Source organism: Marmota monax, unplaced genomic scaffold, assembly GCF_021218885.2.
Source record: "Marmota monax isolate L192 unplaced genomic scaffold, Marmota_monax_Labrador192_F-V1.1 WCK01_AAM20220418_F8-fsc00074, whole genome shotgun sequence".
Taxonomy (NCBI): Eukaryota; Metazoa; Chordata; class Mammalia; order Rodentia; family Sciuridae; genus Marmota; species Marmota monax.
Genome location: NW_026694232.1, coordinates 5363818 through 5377737, shown reverse-complemented (window position 1 = coordinate 5377737; position 13920 = coordinate 5363818). Strand labels below are relative to the sequence as shown.

Below are 13920 nucleotides of genomic sequence, written 5' to 3'. Positions count from 1 at the left end.
CAAATTTTACTAGGTTTAGGGATTGCACAAGATTGCTAGGAATATTTTTATCTATTTTATAAGTTCCATTGCTTGAACAGGGAAAGCCATCAGCTAGTAGGGATCCTGGGATAAATGTGGGCCATGTCCTTTGTCTTTGATACTAACTTTGATTTCTCCCAAAATGCTTTCCTGCTAGTCAGCATCAACAAGCTTATTATCTACTCTATTTCCAGAGATCTCAGGAACATCCATCTGTCCATTGCTCTCATTCATTCTTCCACTCTCTTTCGCTGACTCATTCGATACATACCTTTATCGATTGTCTTCTATAATTCAGGCAAAATATTAAGTATAGGGTTTAACATAGCTGATATTCAATTAATCTGATGAAAACGGGAGGAAGATACTATGTTTTATTTATTTATTTATATTCAGAGGGTATCACTGGTGTTACCAATTTTGGCATCTATGCTGGTGGGAGAATAGAGTATTGCTAGAAGGGTGTGAGGAGAGATAAATTACGGTTAAAGTATAAATGATGGAGTGATTACAATCCAGGTTTCATATACAGATTTGGAAATGTAGCATACAAAGAATAATTGATGAGTTTTGAGACTGTTTTTGCCTATTTCAGTTATTATTTGGCACACTAACCTATAAGCTTCAGGCATCAGTTGGCATCTACAGCAACAGCTTTTCTCCTGTGAAGTCCATCATGAAAATCTGGTATCTTTGCAGCATTACTCCCTGGTACTTTTAGGTTATGCCACAGATTTTGAAGAATATTAATCAAATTAAGCAATTGAAAAAGTATATGTAATTTCCATAGGAGAAAAGTTAATAAAAAATTAAGAAAATATTCCTAAAGGAGTTATGTTTCTAAGGTGGAACCAACTCAGAGTGGAGAGGTTTCCTAGATCAAGATGTTCAGTCTAGAAAAAGGGCAACATAAATAAAAATGTATATATATTTAAGTCTATATGTGTATAGGATATACTTTGTATGTCCGTAAGTGATCTTCAAATTTCCTTTCCTCCCTCCCTCTCTCTTATCTATCTATCCATCCATCATCTATCATGGTTTGTACAAAAATTACAATTATAGTATTTTTGGATGAAGACACTTCCATCATCAGAATAAGTAAGTCATTATTCTTTAAAGCTTTAACCTTTAGAGGCCTATTATAAAAACAGCAGGGAATCCTTTAAATGACACTCTCCAGTTTTTGTTTTAGTTCAAAAAGCAGTTTAAGAGAGGAAAAGGAGTGAGTCTGAGTACAGTGCTGGTTCAATGCTTTCCCATTGTACTTGGTCTTTCTCTGGAGCAGCACCCACCTATTGAGATAAGCATGGGTGTCCTTTGATGCAAAGTTACAGTGTGGATGTAGAAACCCCCCTTCCAGAAAGATGATAAAAGATCAAGATGGGCATTTAGCTTCCTTTTTCCCTGATTCATTCTTCTTGATAATATAATAGCTGAAATGTCACCCTTACAATTCAGAAGAGTCTGAATGTGACTGTGAGAATCTTCAGAGAAAGATTCACCAGGATGAAAACAACAAAGGTTGTTCTGTGCATGTGTGTGTGGTGTGGGTGTGAATGGGCGTGCATGGGGGTCTCATGCATTAAACATTTTAGAAAGTGTAAGCACAGCTGGTCCCTGGACAGTAAGTCATGTGACCTCTGAAAGATCAAATAATCCTTCTCTGTTCATCTACTTTGTAATTGTGGCCTGCCAAATTTCCTTCTTATGTTTGTTTTAAAAATAAATGCCCAGCCAGGGTGGTGGTTTTAACTCTTTTAGTGTCTTTCAGCTGTTCCGTTTGCATTGTTGGCCAAAAGTCACCCTGAGATGCTGAAACCTGCCTGTGTGGCATTATATTCAGTAACCTTTCATTTCACATAGGTCAATACTTGGTTTTTAAATGGTAATAAATTTCAGGCACTACTGATTTTGTCTGGGCAGCTAGAGGTGAAAGGCTTTATCTCTCTGGAATCCTTGTGAAATAGTCCTCACTCAAAAAGCAATTTTGGATCTTTTATACAAAGTTAAAAGATTAACGCCATTCCTGAGATGACATAAAGGGAATACATCTATCTTATAAAACCAGTAGCTTTTTCATTGTCTTATCCATTCACTGGAGGCTTCTCTGGGCTGTGGCCTGTGTTCCGTGGAATTTTGCAAGTTTGGCCAGTGGAAGTAAATATGTCATTCAGTCTTGTCACGACTGTGAGTTTTTCCAGATGACATTTGGATAGGGGAACATGGACCATGAAGTTTGTATTCCCATAGCAAAACCTCAGCTGAGTTTTTGCAAAGCTTGTCTGTAACTGAGATCTTCTGCTAGCACCTACCCTGCATCCTTAATTTAATTGTAGAAAAAATTATGCATTGTAGAAGATATGCTCTCTTCTCTTCTTGAGAAATAAGTCTCTAATATTAAAGATCCAGAGCAGCTAGATGTATAAGGCTTGGGGAAATCTGAAATTATAGGAATATCTCCAGAAAGAAGTTTATTTTCTTTAAAGAACTCTGTTTTGTGGCACTTTTTTGATCCTATTTCCATTTCTGAACTATATATCAACCTCCTAAGGAGAAAGGAGGGAAGGGGTTGGGGATGAGCTAGCTCTCAGCTGAAGAAAATATTACGTGGAAGCTGAGAACCAGGGAGAGCAGAAAGTAGAAATTATATGCTTGGTCTTTTAATGCTGCATTCCTCATGCCCCTGCAAAACTTGGCAGAAATCATGACTGAATCCATTAAAAAAAAAAGTGAAACATCTTTTCTGTGCCAGGGACTATGTTAAGTGATGGTGTTTATAACATTTAAAAATTTATAGGACTATTATTCTATAGATGTATATATTGAGGATAAAAAAGATTAAGTGAATTGCCCCAAATTACATAGCAATTAGATGACAAAGCTGAGTTAGAAGCCCATTTCCTCTGACTAAAGTCAAGTTCCCATTTTGCATATACAATAAGATAGCATAGGTCAGCTTCTTGGTCCTTACTCTCCTCTGCTTCCTCCTTTTTTTTTTGGTTGTAGATAGACAAAAATAACTTTGTTTTGTTTATTTATTTTTATGTGGTGCTGAGGATCAAACCCACTGCCTCACATGTGCTGGGCAAACGCTCTACCCATGAGCCACAACCCCAGACTGTTTCCTCCTTTTTTTATTTCTCCTTTTCGCCTTCTTTCACCTGTTTCCCTCTACAAGTCCCAGTTCAAATATTTAAATTTTGTCAAATGTTACTTCTTCCAGGGAATTTTGGATCTTGAAGACAAATTAGACCCTCAGTTACATGGTTTCAGGTCACCCTGGGCCCTTTTTTTTTTAGAGCATATACCACAATTAATAATCATTTATGCAATTATTTTATAATGTCTTTCCACATGAGACTACAGCTCACAAAACCAGAAACAGCCTGAGTTCATCATCATCCCTCTCACTCTTAGCAGAGGCTACATACATAAAAGCAGCTCAAAATGTATGTGTTACATGAATAATGAATGAATAGCCCTCTCTGAGTGGTAGCTGTTGTGTTATACTTATGAACTGGACATTTGAAGATCGTACCATGTGTGCATACTCAATGGGCTAAATGAACCTATCAAGATAATGGAGCCACAGAAGAACTCCCTGGGGCCAGTGACTTCTAATCACACAATGAAGGGTGACAAGTCCAGAGTGGAATCCATGGACCTGATGAAGGGATAGCAAGTAAGCAAACACTTTCCTTTTGACCTACCTGCCAGTCACTTTTTAAGAACTTCTGAAAAAAGACCAGCCTTTCAACCTGTAGCTTTGATTTAAGGAAAAGAATCGATTCCTCTTTAAGTTTAGTCTGCTAATTAAAGAAGAAGAAGAAGAAGAAGGAGAAGGAGAAGGAGAAGGAGAAGGAGAAAGCTCCAGTGGCAATTTCAGTTATATAATTTTTCTCCCCCAAATATTTTCTACTTTATCTCTTTGTTTTCCAGGGCTGGTTATGACTTTCTACATTCATTTGAGGTACTCTTTTTCATATCTGTGTACAGCTCAATGAGAGGCTTCATGTTTTCATTTTTCCCTTTCAGTTTTGCTGCCTAGTTAAAGCCATGTGAAATAACTTCAAATGCATTTTTATCAGGTCTCTTTCATGGTTTATCAAACCTGTGAGTTTTTGCAAGATCTTACCCCAAAATGATATAATTCGACCCAAACTGGTATCTGATTTATTAGTTTGATTTGTGAATTAAAGTTTTATACTAAAGATTTGTTAAGAATGTCAATTTTTTTAGAGCTTTTGACCTAAAACAGCTACTGAAGAAGTATTTTTAATTCATTCTAGGAGATTGTGTTCATGGAATCTTGAACACAAATTAGACCCTCAGTTACATGGTTTTCCACACCAAAGCCTATTAAAAGATAGCAGAAACAAACTCTTCTTTAAATAACAGAATATTATGTTTCTAAATGAGACCAACATACTGTAACATGTAATTGGACACACGTTTGCCAAACATAAAAAGCTAAAAAAAATCAATTAATTAAAAAGAAAAATCAATTATCTTATTCATTCAAAAAATTTGAAAAACATTTATTTCATCTTTAATTCATTATATTTTATTTTTAAATTTATAACTTTATCTGGGCCTGGTGGTGCTCCCTGTAATCCTAATGACTCAAGAGGCTGAGGCAGGAGGACCTCTGGTTCAAAGCCAGTTTCAGCAATTTAGAGAAGCTCTAAGCAACTTAGCAAGTCCCTGTCTCAAAAAATAGAAGGGGTTGGGGATATGGCTCAGTGGTTAAGTGCCACAAGGTTCAATCCTTGATATCAAAATATATCCCTGGTATCAATATATCCTGGGTATTTTCTATCTATCTATCTATCTATCTATCTATCTATCTATCTATCTATCTATCTATCTATCTTTAGACAAACACAAAAAAGAAATTACTTATCCACTAGCCTAATCAGGATATGGAAGAATTCTCTTGTCCCCTGACATTCCCTCCTGCTATAGTTCATTTTAAAACCCTATCCCTACCTCTGATTTTGTCTCTGACCCTTTCCAGAGTGTCAAATAAATGGAACCATACAATATAAGTTTAGATTTTTTTTTTGAGTTTAGACTTTTCCATAGGAGAGTGCATTTAAGATTCATTTATATTATTTTATAAGTATGTACAAATAGTTCATTCCTTTTTTTTTTTAACTGCCATTTCACTGTATGAATCTTCCAGTTGTTTATCCATTCATCCAGTGGACATTTAGGTAGTTTCCAGTTTTGGGTGATATAAAACGCAGCTAGAAACATCTCAGTCAAATTGTGTGTGTGTGTGTGTGTGTGTGTGTGTGTGTGTGTGTGTAAGTTTTCAATTCTCTTGTGTATAAAATAGTGGTGGAACTGCTGACTCTGAGTCATATGGCAAGTGTATATTTAGCTTTATGAGAATCTGCTAAACTGTTTTGCAAAGTGGCTATACCATTGTGCATTCCCACTACCAATTTATAAGAATATCAGTGGCTTAAAAAAAAATTCTGTTAGTATTTCAGTGGTGTCTTATTGTAGTTTCAGATTGCATTTCCCTAACGTTCAATACTTTCCATTTATTTTTTTTTTCCAGTCATTAGCTCGTCTTCTTTGGTAAAATATCTGCTTAAGTCTTTCCCCCATTTTTTGTTTTCTCGTGGAGTTTGAAGTGTTGCTTAGTGCTTCACTTTTGCTTGAGGCTGGCTTTGAACTTGTGATCCTCCTGTCTTAGTCTCTCCAGCTGCTGGGATTACAGGCTTGCACCACCGCTTCTGGCTTGAAGTGTTCTTTATATATTCCCCAAGCAAGTCATATTTCAGTTATGTTATACAAATATTTTCTCCTAGTCTTTAGCTTTGTATTTTCATTCTTTTAATAATGTTTTTAATTTTACGTATTTTTTTTTCTTTTTGGCACTAGGGATTGAACGCAGGAGTGCTTAACCACTGAGCCACATCCTCAACCCTTTTTATTTTATTTTTTTTATTTTGAGATAGGGTCTCACGGAGTTGCTTAGGTCCTCGATAAGTTATTGAGGCTGGCTTTGAACTTGAGATCCTCCTGCCAAAGCTTCCTGAACTGCTGGGATTACAGGTGTGGGCCACAATGCTCCGCTAATTTTTAGTATTGATGAAGACTGATTTACCCATTTTTTTTCTTATGGATAATGCTTTTTGTGCTGTATCTAAGAACTCCCTTTGCTTAACTCAAGGTCATTAAAATTTTCATGTCTTCAAGTTTTATGATGATTTTGGACCTACAATGCAGTTTGAGTTAATCGTTTATTGTAATATTATTCATTCTCCATTTAGTTTTAGAATTCACCAGAGAAAGTATTTGGATATGGGGTTTTCTTTGTTGGAAGGATTTTAATTATGAATCAATTTTTTTCCAGTATATTGCACTATCCAGGCTACTTATTTTTTCTTCGGTAGATTTTGTGTCATTTGAATCTTTAGAAAGGAATTGTTCTCATTCCCATTGTTGAATTCATAGCTATGAAGTGATTTTTTTTTAGCATTCCTTTATAATCCTTTTGGTATTTTCAAGATTTGTGGGGACATATCCTCTTTCATTCTTAATATTAATAATTGTACCTATTTATTCTTTTGAAATTAGTTCGTCAGAATAGAGACATCAATTTTTTGACTTGTTAAAAATAGGACCAACTTTTGGTTTCATTTTTTAATTTTTATTGATTTTTGATATTGTAATAATTTCTTCTACTTGCTTGGGGTTTAGTTTGCTCTTATTTTCTAGTTTTTTAAGTAGAAGTATACCTTAATAACTTGAAATAATTATTCTTTTCTAATATTAGCCGCAAACACCATAAAATTTACTTCTTAGCACAGCTTCACCTGCATCCAACACATTTTGAAATGTTGTATTTTCATTCAGTGAAAAATATTTTCTAGGGCTGGGATTGTGGCTCAGTGGCAGAGTGCTTGCCTCACACATATGAGACACTGGGTTCCATCCTCAGGACCACATAAAGATAAATAAATAAAATAAAGGTATTGTGTCCATCTACAACTAAAAAAATATTTTCTAATTTCCATTAGACTTTTATTGACCGATGAGTTATTTAGAAGTATGTTGTTTAATTTCCAAACATTTGGGGATTTTTTTTCCAAGTATTTGTGCTATTGATTTCCAATTTCATTCCATTGTGATCAGAGAACATATTTTATATGATTTCAATTCTTTTAAATTTGTTAAAGTTTTTTGGACAAGATGCAATATAGTCTCTCTTTGCATAAGTTCCATGTGCTCTTGAAAACAAATGTATTCTGGTGCTGTGGGTGAAGTACAATTAGGTACACTTGGTCATAGTGTTGTTCAGTTCCTCTATATTTTTCTGATTTTATGTCTATTAATTCTATTGATTATTGAAATAGAAGTGGATAGAAGTGTTGGGAGGTTCTTAATATAAATGTGGATTTTTCTGTTTCTTTTGGTTCCATTAGCTTTTGTTTTGTGTGCTTTTCATGATTGCATTCAGGTGCAAACAAATTTAAAATTGTTACCTTTCTGGTAAGTTATGTGATGTTCTTTATCCTTGATAGTTTTGCATGCTCTAAAATCTTTTTTGTTTTAATTCAATATAGCCCTCCTAGCTCTCTCTTGAATAGTGTTTCCATGATAATCTTTTTCCATCATTTTAGCTTTACCCTATAAATGTAATGTTTTATCTACTCTTATAATTTTTATAGATTCATTGCTAAATTACTATTTTCTTTCAATGTAATTGTTGATATGTAGGATTTAGGCTTTCTGATTTTTATTTTTGTTACTGTTTATCCCACCCCCTCTATTTAAATTTTCCCTTTCTTGACTACTGTTGAATTATTTGAATTTTTATTTTTTGTTTTCTATTTGAATTTATCTATTGATCTTTGACTAAACTTGTCTATATTTTTATAGTACTTGCTCCAGAGATTATAATTGACAGAACTAACTTTTAATGGTCAATTTAAAATTAATATTTTACCACTTCAAGTCAAATATAGAAACCTTAAAACCAAATAGATTCCTTTAATGTCTCTTCTTTTGTTTTATATGACCTATAGCTACATAATTTTAAACCTTTTCAGGAAGTTACCATTTTTGCTTCTAACAGTCACATATATTTTTAAGAACACAAGAGAAGTATAGTTCATTAAATTTGCCTAGATATTTACCATTTATGTTACTCTCTCTTTGTTCCTGAAATTCCAAGATTCCTTCTGTTAACAGTTCTCTGCTGCTTGAACCACTTTCCATGGTATTTTAGAATAGATGTGTTGATTATGAGTTTATTAGTTTTCTTTATTTGAGTATGTCTCCACCCCATTTCTTTCATTCATGAAGGATATTTTCTCTGGATATTAGACTCTAGGTTGGCAGTCCTTTTATTTCAGTATTTAATAAATATTTAATTGTACTTCATTCTCCATGATTTCTGATGAGAAATCTTTAATCATTTGCTACTTTGTTCTTCTATATTTAATGGGTTGTATAACTCTGTTATTACAGAGCTTTTTCCTTGAAAAATGGTTTCAACAATTGGATTATGATGTCTGAGCGTTTTTCTTTGAGTTTATTCAGTTAGTGTTTACCAACCTTGAATACGTAAATTTAAGTCTTTCATTCAGTCTAGGGAAACTTTAGGCACTATTCAAATGTTTTTTCTGCACTAATCTCTATCTTTTCTCCTTTTGGTACTCCATAACCTGGATGTTGAAATATTGAGGTTGTTTCACAAATCTCTCTCTTTTGTCTCTGTTGTTCAGATTGGATAATTTCTATGGGTCTATGTTAAAGTTGCTTCACTCTTTACTCTATCATCTCTATTTTACCATTGGGCCCATCTCATTAATATTGTATTTTAAAGTATTTTTTAGTTATAAATTTTTTTCTTTAGTTTTTATAGTTTTTATTTCCTTGATAGGCATGTCTTATTTTCTAATTTATTTCAAGAGGGTTTGCCTTTCCTTAATAGATCTGCTTCTAATAGCTGCTTTGACATTCTTGTTTGAGTTGGGAACGGTGGCAGATGTCTGTGATGCCAGCCACTTGGGAGGCTAAGGCAGGATTACAAATTTGAGGCTAGCCTCAGTATTTAGTGAGACCTCTGCTACTTAGTGAGACTGTGTCTCTCCCCTCCGCCTGCCCCCGCCCCCCCAAAAAAAGGACTGGGTATATAGCTCAGGGTTAAAGTACTCCTGAGTTCAATCCCCAGTACCAAAAAATAAAAGTAAAAAAAGAAATAAAGTTTTTGTTTATTAATTACAACATTTAGTCATAAACATTAGTGTTGATGGACTATCTCTTGTCTTAGAGAATTGTTGGAGTTTTCTTGGTTATTTTTTTTAATGTTAGATTTTGTCCTGGAAAATTTGAATATTATGTTAGATGACTCTATGGCTCTGATCCTGTTAAATTCCTCTGGAGAAAACCAGCAGTCAGTCTGTTTCAATTTAGACCAGGAATTCCAATTTACCTTCTGTGGGCTGTCATTCAGACATCACTGAGTCTACAAGCCTTGTTGGTACTATTCCTGTGTGTTTGGCTTGTAGTCCCCCAGGGACTAGCCTGAGACCTAGTCTGTTCTATACTCTGGGCACATTTTCAAAGTTATTGATATTCCACTTTGGATCACTTCTGTGTGCTCAGCTTATGGAGGAACCCAGAACCTTATACATGTCACTGCATCTTTTCCTCATTTCCTTTGTCTCTACTATTTACCTTGTGTTCTCCAACCTGAGACCCCTTTTTCCTACAGCCCTGTCTATAAGTCTAGGTTTTTACCTTCTGTGCACTTTTGTACATTTCTCTTGTCCAAGTATGACTCAGAGGAAAACGTCAAGAGAAAACAAGGAAAAATGATGGGGAATTCCCTTGTGCAAGTTCAGAGCACAGCAGCATCATTTCCACATATATTCAGTCCAAGTAATGTTTTTATTTTCTTCCACTCCAGAGTTTTAGGTGCTTGCCTACCTACTACTGTCATCACAGGAGTGCAGCCTTGTAATTGGATTTTTCCTCAGGACAAGACTAGGAGAATGAAAAGAGAAAAAAAAAAATCAGAATTTTGCCCATTCTGCATCACATAGGCTCCTACTCTAATCTCCAGTTCTCTAGCTAAAAAAGAGGTTACTCGTGGAGATTTTTTTCTATCTAAACTTAGGTAGTTCTGTGTTTCAGTCTGCCTTAGTGTTTAAGGGCATATAGGAGACAGAAAAACAAAACAAAAAACAAAATACCACCACCACCACCACCAACAACAACAAACTCCAAAGTACTCAACACCATATTGGTCATTCCTCAAGTTTTGATTTTTCTACTCAATTCACATGCTGTTATTGAATTCTCTAAGTTCTCAGGTAATTGGTTATTCTTCCCTCAGAATATTTTGCTTGTGATTCATGGGAGACACAGTGAACTTTCACCATGTTCATGTTAGTCCAAAGTAGAAGTCTTTCCTTATTTTTTCAAAGCATTTTTTAAATTTTATAAGTGGTTTTCAATTGTATTTTACTAGTTCCATTTGTTGTATCCTTCAGGTATATTATGAGTTAAATAGAACTATAAGCTGTCTAGATAACTTAACACTTTAATATAATTTATATGGGGAAATATTTTCTAAGTAAATAACCATCATATAAAAATGGAATTTAGAAGTCAACTTACTTCTCTCATGTCTTCAAGATGGCAAAGAGACTTGGCCCTGAAACAACAACTGGCTTTGTCATCAAAGATTCCTTTATTTCTGTGTTCTGTGCCTGAACAGTTGGTTTTGTTTTTCAGATGTCTTGGTCTATGTCTGCCTTTCTGACTCAGAATTGTGTGAGGCTATTTCCTCACGACTTCACGGCTTTTTGGTGTGCTTCTTTCCTTTTAGATCTTGATCTTATGCTATCACAGTTTGTTCATGTCCTTCATGCCCTAAATTAGGTTACATTAGAAGACATTTCGTGCTTTTCTTTCTTTCTCAATTGACCGATTCAAAGTCTTTAATGCCTCATGCCAGTCATTGTTTTAGGAATTGGTGGATACCAAAATCTATGGCACATAGATCATCACTTTAGGGAACTCATCCTTTATCAGAAGGATGACCTTGCTTTATGGGCAAAGGAGAGGCTATTTAGGAAAATAGCCTGGGTTATTTCTTACTGAGGAGATTAGAGAAGACTTAACAAAGGAATTAGTAGAACCAGCCTGAGAGAAGAGGCAAGTCTTAATCATGCAAAGGGAGAAAAATAATCATATTTGGAGGAAAGTGTATGAAGGAAAAGTCAAAGTCAAGGAACTAGAAAAGCACCAGTTGAGAGCATTGGGTTCTGGCTGAAAGTAAAGGATACATAGAGAGTAGGCTTTGCCCTCTCAGCAGGCACATGTGTGCTACAGCATATCCATGATCTTGTTGTTCAGGTAACATCTTTATATCCTTCCATCTCTTCCTCAGCACCTGGCCCTTCCTGAGTCATGTCAATTACAAAAATTAAGAAATCAACACAATACTGAAGATGTCAAGTACATATAAGCGTTCATTATTCTTCAAGGAGAATATGCAAGTGCAGGTGATAGGCGGCACCCTTAGGTGAAGGTCTTCCATCCTCTCAAAAGCCTGATTCTCATAACTTCTAGGAAGTGCCACAGTGAGCTCTTTTCTCTTCAGATGGAGCAGATTCTCCCTTATATTGACTTTAGACTGAATTCTCAGTGAGACCCAAGGACTGGGGTGTGGGTAGGGTCTCATCAGCCATTTCTGAAGGCAGGTTGAAAAGAAGGGCTTCTAAAGTATATCAAGCAACTACAAAGAATTTTGGAATAAGCAAACTGACTCCTAAAATGACAACACTAATTTGCATATAATTTTTCTGGTGTATTTTTATTTTAAAGCCTCATTGCATCATAGTTATCCTGCATATGGCTCAGGGCTGCTTCTTTTAGGTTTTTTTTTTTTTAAGTCAGCTTAAGGAGGCTAATTGTCTCAATTCCTCTTACAACCTGCTATTTATTCAAAAGTGCATTTGCAATAATGCATTAAATGGTACCCTAGTGACCTGAAAGAGTTAATGCCCCTCCCCTTTTGACGAACTCTTTCTACCTTGGAGTCACATAGGCACTTAGGGAATTTTATTCAGTGAATACAAAATAATCATGTTTGACCCACATGCAGCAAGCACAGGCTTTTAAAACATGTTAAGATAGGGTTGTCTACTGACCTGTGGCAAACATCAGAGACTTAAAGTATAACTGTCTATTCTATTACAGCTGTGCTTTCCACCATGGGGTAAAATCAAGTCATAACCAAGACTGGAGACTAGCAAGCCAAATATGAGCAAGTGACTAAGGACAAGGTCAACACAAGCAATAAACTTAAAACAATGCAAATCACATCATTCCACTTCCCTGCCTAAAACCCTACAAGGTTTTTAACCCTTGTTTTAACAAGGGTTAAGATGCATTTGAAACTCTTTTCTTTTAATTTTATTTTTTAAAAATTTTTAAAAATTTTGTTTTAATTAGTTACACATTGTGGTGAGCCGCTTCTGCCGTTTCTGCAGATTATGGTCGCCATTACAAGATGACGCTGGCTCCGCTGTGGTCTGTGACAAACAACTTCTTATCTGGGAAAGTTGGCACATGATTTTTCACCACCCTGTGAGAAAGCTCCACGCGGCAGCTTTGCATTGGGGCTTGGGATGCTTTATTAAGGCTGGGAGGGGCATCCGAGAGGAAGAAGAAGAAATATCCAGGGCCTGAATAAACTGTTGAAAGAAGATTCTCGAGTTGCGTCTTCCTTGCGGGCAAGGGGTCGCGACAAGTGGTGCCGAAACCCGGGAACCAGAACTTTCAACAGTCAGGGGTGGTGCACCGGTTAGTCCCAGGTAAGTGGGATCCGCGATCAAAGCGGGGTTAGTCCCTAGTAAGTGGGATCCGCGACCAAAGCGGGACAGCTCCTCTGTAATGAAAGAGAGAGCCTTACATTTTATTGCAGCTGCACTGTGTACTTTCGCTTTCTTTCTTTTGTGCTTCCTTTGTTGTTGTGTCATGGGTGCCGCATCTTCAAGTCCGCTTCTCCTGGCCCTAGATGGCCTGTTACGTTCCAAGGGACTGGAAGTGAAACATAGTACTTTACAGAGATTTTTACAGAAGATAGATATCGCTGCACCGTGGTTTGCATTTTCGGGCAGCCTTACTGTGCCTAGTTGGGATAAATTAGGCAAAGATCTTGACTTTGCTTCTGAGCAGGGCATATTAGAGGGTGGGGTGATCCCCCTTTGGAAAATGGTCCGTGGTTGCCTTACAGATGACAGATGTCAGGAAGCACTTACTAAAGGACAGGAGGTTTTAGAGCGATTGCATGAGGAAAAATCAGAGACGGCAGAAAGTGAAGTGACTCGGGAGGATGGGAGTGTGCGGAGCATGAGACGGGGGAGGAAACGGTTGTATCCAGATCTCAGTACGCTGCGTACACCCCCATGCGAAAGTGGGTCAGAGGAGGAGGAGGATGAGGAGGAAGAGCTCGGGAGGCTGTCTCGTCAGCTAGGGAGTTTAGCTATAGGAGAAGGGAACAAAGATAAACAAGGGCTCAAGAAAAGCGATCCCCCGGATCCACCGCCATATGGCGGGGGCGTTTCGGGAAGAGCTTTCCATGCCCAAACATGGAGGGCTGTTCACGCTGAGATGGGTCTTGCTTATCCAGTTTTTCAGGATGACAACAGGGGAAGAGTCCATGAACCCTTAGATTTTAAAATTGTGAAGACCCTGGCGGAGTCTGTATGCACTTATGGGGTGGATGCCGCCTTCACGCTGATTCAGGTGGAAAATCTGTCTAGATACTGTATGACTCCCTCTGATTGGGCTAGCCTTGTTCGGGCTTGCGTTTCCCCGGGTAAATATTTGGACTGGAGAGCATTCGTGCTAGAGGGC

General features: G+C 36.7%; 1 long non-coding RNA gene across 1 annotated transcript in view; it reads left to right on the top strand.

Moving 5' to 3' along the window:
- Positions 1 to 12999, top strand: part of LOC124108355 (uncharacterized) — a 42472-nt gene extending 29473 nt beyond the window's left edge. The window contains exon 3 of the long non-coding RNA XR_006856662.2: positions 12259 to 12999. This is a non-coding gene — a long non-coding RNA (uncharacterized LOC124108355). The remainder of the gene's footprint in view (positions 1 to 12258) is intronic.
- Positions 13000 to 13920: the final 921 nt, after the last annotated feature.